The sequence below is a fragment of the Amphiura filiformis genome, chromosome 13 (assembly GCF_039555335.1).
Source record: "Amphiura filiformis chromosome 13, Afil_fr2py, whole genome shotgun sequence".
Taxonomy (NCBI): Eukaryota; Metazoa; Echinodermata; class Ophiuroidea; order Amphilepidida; family Amphiuridae; genus Amphiura; species Amphiura filiformis.
The window spans coordinates 59,207,051-59,212,598 of record NC_092640.1 but is presented as its reverse complement, the minus strand read 5'-3'; the positions used below and the strand labels follow the sequence as shown (position 1 = coordinate 59,212,598).

Sequence of the window (5,548 nt, the reverse complement as noted above, 5' to 3'; positions counted from 1 at the left end):
TTTATATAACCCGACATTTTAATGTTATTAAAACGTTTTTACCTAAACCAAACGCCAAAATATAACTTATTTAAAACGTTTTTAAAACGTCTTTGTGTTTGCTGGGGCACTTATGGATGCGAGTCTTGGGCTATGACCAAGAATGATAGGAAAAGAGTAGATGCTTTTGAGATGTGATGTTACAGGGGGCTTCTACGAGTGACATGGAAAGACAGGAGAACAAATTCCTGGATCCTCGACAAGATTGGTACAAGTCTAACCATCAGAAGCAGCATAATGGAGAGAAAGCTGAAGTACTTTGGCCATATTGTCAGGAAACATGGAGGTGTAGAAAAACAGATTTTGCAAGGGGCTATGGAAGGCAAACGAGGAAGAGGACGTCCACCAACATCTTGGACTAATGACGTGAAGCTGGTTTCTAACCAAGGAATGCAAGGTGCAACGCACTTGGCGTGAGATGGCGTACTCTTGTGAAGACCACAGCAGCGCTACACAGCGCCACCTGACACAGAGAGAGAGAGAGGGAGAGATTAGGCTTTTGAACTTCACTTTGAAGTTACTTAAAATAGGTATGAAGTCGTTAATTTTAAGAACATTCGAAGTCACGAAACATAGGCTACGCATTGTATTTTCTCGTCGTCAAGTTTTCGCTTCGTTCAGAAACATTATGTACTAGCAAAATATTATGTCCAACCCTTCAAGTTATATTACAGACTTAATTTTGTTAGTTAAAACTACCTAAATTTTCAGAATTCGATACAGCCATAAAACATGTTCAACAGCGCTTTTCTGAATTTATGCACCCACCCCGGTTTGAGGGTCCACCAGTGATGGAGGATCGATCTTGTTACAAATGATTACTGCGTTTGATAAAATATTTATAGTTTCAAAATTTAATTAATTCTGGACAACTGGATTAACTATCATGTTACACTCTACTAGAAACTTTGCGACTTTGTTTGTTTCACTCTTACCATTTTGATAATAATTATTATGTTGAGCTGCATAAACTTTGTATTTATCTTTGATATTTTGACCTTTATATATCGTGACCGTCATTGTAGTTGATTTCTATTAACTTCTCGGGTTATGAATAAACTGAATAGGCAAGGTTACGATACGTTAGTACCATGGTTAAGTGACTTATTTACAACACAGAATTGTCAAGGTTTACTCTGTTTTAAATAACACTCATTTAGGTTTTTTTAATTAATTTTTACTTTAATTCTGTTAAGTACAGAATTGTTCATTTTTCTCAAGATTTTGTGTGTTTTCATTTATAACTTCAAGCCCTCAAATACTTTAAAATGTATAGCATTTAGACTGTTTAGAGTAAACGTGGTGCAATTAGGTTTTTAGAAAAGTATTTAAACTGTTTTTACACTTCCCAGTGTACATTTATTTCCAATTGACACCAAACCTTCTCGCAGGTTGTACTGAGCTGCATACAAAACAGCCTAAAAGTCATACAAAGTCATATATCTTAACGTTGTTGCGTCATATAACGCTGCTACAACGGTGTTAGCAGCGATACATAGATACCAGTATAAATACGTCTATGTACGACAAAGCTGGGTTTCGCCGTCTTGTCATTAGAAACACGACAGTTTAATATTCAGTTATCAATTCCTTGAAACTGAACATTTTTGCAAATTACCAAACCTCAAGATGTGACCTTCATGTTTTGCATCAGTGCAGATGTATACGGTGTATTCTATGAGTCCATCACGCCATGTTTGAAGGTGAAGGTGTTTTGGCAGACTTGCACTAAATTGGTAAGGTTTAAATTTATATATTTAACTATTTTACACATGTTATTCTATATTTATATGATCCTTTGGCATGCATTTGAATAATACATTACCACTTAATTAAAGATTTCAGAAAGTAACGTTTTGTTAATTTTATTTTTAGATACATATTCGACGTGAATACTACAAATAATGGCATACAACATAGGACAACACAGTATAGTACTTGTTTGTGCTGTAGTTATTGCCTTAATTACATCAGTAATTGCCCTAATATTGTCAGCAGTTGCTGTAAGTCAGTCGGGTACCGCCAATATCAGCTTATCGCTGCCGTTGTCTGGACAGTCGCCTAGGACAGGTATGTTGCAGGTTAGAACCTCACTTCGGCATGTACAGTATATTACGTTTACTTTGGTGGAACCTGACACAATATAGGCAATATTTACATGAAGTTTTCGACTGTAATTTGCTTTCTTGGGCTACTGTTATTAATTCATTATACATGTATAGCCCAGGTAATAATCGACAACCTCCAATGTAATTAGAGAATAAAGGTATTGTTTTTAGCCCCTGGAGTCTCATATAACACGGGCGACATCATTATTTTAAGTAAAACAACGAGGCGAAGCCGAGTTGTTTTACGCCAAAAATAATGATGTCGCCCGTGTTATATGAGACGATAGATGCACGACAGCGGCTAAAAACAATACCTTTATTCTCATTCTTAAACACTTCAATTCAAATAAAATATTATACAAGTTTTAATCAAATTAAATCCTACATTTTGCAAGGAATTACCTAGGGCTTAAAATCGATCAGTCCCGTTGTTGCTGTGCGCCTCCGATTGGTCCAAATAGCGAGTACGCGTATCGCGTCGACGCACACGCGCTGACCCGTGTGATATCGTGTCATATCCAACGGGTAAAGCTGGGTAAGAACCAATAAGATTGCAGGAACGTTCTCAAGTGTTTTTAAACACTTGAGAACGTTCCTGCAATCTTAAAAGAATATTGCTTATTGAAATGGTTAGGTTTTTAATATCATGTATTGTATACGCTGAAAGTTTTAAATGTTGGGAACTATAATTTATACATAAATTATACAATCACATAATTTTTTTTGTTTATGGGTTGGTCATTAATCAATTATAGCGCATAGTTACCGGAGTATTGTAAACAAATATGATATAATAATAAATCAACTTATATATCAAAACATCATTCATTTATTATCACGACGCAAACTTTTAACGTTGTTTTAGGCAATGTTGGCAACGATGACGATAAAATATGGCTGTTGGCTTTTGATGAGACAGGATTCAATTTTGGATACATGTGAGTAGACATTGCTATCTTTTTTCTTTTTTCTTAATACTTTTTATCAACTTAGATAGAAGTCAAGTATCTTATGTGCACCTTTTTATCTACATATATCCATTTTTAAAGTTAGGCTTGATAAATAAGAATTGGTACATAATTACACAAGGGCAACAGGTCACACACAAGTTGCACGCTTCAAAAGCCGTGCAACTTCGATTATCTGTGAATCTGTGACATTTCCACACAAGCATGACAAGGTCTGAGAGATAATGAGGTAAATAGTGCACGTAATTAATTTTCAATAATGAATTAATGAATTAATCATGAATATTAATTAATTAAAATTAAATCATAGATCTTTGGCAAGCGTGGAACTTCATCAATCTATGAAAGCGTGCAACTTTGGCAATCTGTAAAATGCGTGCGACTTCGGTAATCTGTAAAAAGCATGTAACTTTGACAATCTGTAAAAAGCGTGCAACATCGGCATTCTGCGAAAAGCGTGCGACTTCGGTAATCTGTGAAAAGCGTGTAACTTTGGCAATCGGTAAAATGCGTGTAATTTCGGCAATCTGTGAGAAGCGTGCAACTTCGGCAATCTGTGAAAAGCGTGCAATTTCGGCAATCTGTGAAAAGCGTGGAGCTTCGGCAATCCGCGTGAAAAGCGTGCAATTTCCGCAATCTGTGAAAAGCTTGCAACTTCGGCAATCTGTGAAAAGCGTGCAACTTCGGCAATCTGTGAAAAGTGTGCAACTTCGGCAATCCGTGAAAAGCGTGCAACTTCGGCAATCCGTGAAAAGCGTGCAACTTCGGCAATCTGAGAAAAGCGTGCAACTTCGGCAATCTGTGAAAAGCGTGCAACTTCGGCAATCCGCGTGAAAAGCGTGCAATTTTCGCAATCTGTGAAAAGCGTGCAATTTCGGCAATCTGTGAAAAGCGTGAAACTTCGGCAATCCGCGTGAAAAGCGTGCAATTTTTGCAATCTGTGAAAAGCTTGCAACTTCGGCAATCTGTGAAAAGCGTGCAACTTCGGCAATCTGTGAAAAGTGTGCAACTTCGGCAATCCGTGAAAAGCGTGCAACTTCGGCAATCCGTGAAAATCGTGCAACTTCGGCAATCTGAGAAAAGCGTACACCTTTGGCAATCTGTAACATGCGTGCAACTTTGGCAATCTGTAACATGCGTGCAACTTTGGCAATCTGTAAAAAGCGTGCAACTTCAGTATGCACTATAAGTACTTAGGTAAGAAAATTACAGAAAATAGGCTCAACGAAAAGTATCCTAATTGTAAATTGCATCTAAATTTTCAATTCTTTTTCAACTCTTTTTTGAGGCAATCAATTCCGCTTTAACAAAGGTTTCTTTTTGAACTAAAAGGCGACATTGCATTGTTTTATGCCAAAACAATTAGTTTTTGCATTGTCAACAAAAGAGCCTGCAGAACTCCTTTCAATATAATGGCAACCTATATATTTCGCTTAGTAACGTAAGTTACCCATAAAAACACACGGATATTATTGAGATTGATGTAAAAATAAAAATTCACAAGATTTGATCGTCATATTTTCCAGAATGAAACTTCAGAAGGCCTGCCTTTGATTTATGAATAAAAAGGAGTAGTTTAGAGATACGATTTTTAATTCCAAGTACTGCGGATTGATTGATTTTGACCCATATAGTTCTTTACTCACATTTTTAGTGGCGTTTCACCACTGCATTAGTGGTTTCATTGGCAAACCATCACATATGTCTGTTTCCTTTATAGGCGACAGGAACCTCCGTTGAGGGCGTGATGAGTTGATCAAAGATACCATTGAGTGAATAGGTCCCTCGTCCTTATTCAGAGTGTCTGTTCCTTTTCGGCATATCCAGATGGCTTCTTTCAGATATCTAGTGGTCTTATTCTGTTCACTCAATAGGGACCTATTCAATTTGACTAACTCATCACGCCCACAACGGCGGTTCATGTCGCTTATCAAAGGAAACAGTCAGATGTGATGGGTTACCAGTTTGAATAAACCACTAGTGTAGTGGTAAAAAGTCGCTAAAATATGTTAACAGTTGATTCTAATATTCCAAATGAACTTGTTCAAATATATGAGGAAGATTGCAAATCATTCCACTTCTAAAACAGACATGTCACGATGATCATCACTCAATAGATATTAGAACTACATATCTATTCTATCGTAGAAATTAGTTATTAATTGAACTGGTTGACGATACATTTCAATTCTTTACCTCTACAGAGATGACGCTACTGGTGAGCTTAGAGGTTTTAACGTTGATATGGCAAATGCAGGTAAAGTAAAATGAGTTTATTTAATCAAGGTTTTTGGTAAGTGAATAAGGCACTATGTCGGTCAGACTTGAATATGCAGATTAATTTATGTGTATTTTGTACAATCAATTTGTACTAATGAAAGCAGAATAGCTTTGCTTTGTTATGGCTACTGACTTAAGTCCCAGAGAATCGTA

General features: G+C 36.7%; 1 long non-coding RNA gene across 1 annotated transcript; it reads left to right on the top strand.

Annotated features, from left to right (window-relative positions):
- The first annotated feature begins 1,919 nt into the window (after positions 1 to 1,919).
- On the top strand, positions 1,920 to 5,372 carry LOC140167344 (uncharacterized). Its single transcript, XR_011861043.1, has 3 exons — positions 1,920 to 2,109; positions 3,013 to 3,085; positions 5,320 to 5,372. It is a non-coding gene; the product is annotated as an uncharacterized lncRNA (long non-coding RNA).
- The last annotated feature ends 176 nt before the right edge of the window (positions 5,373 to 5,548 follow it).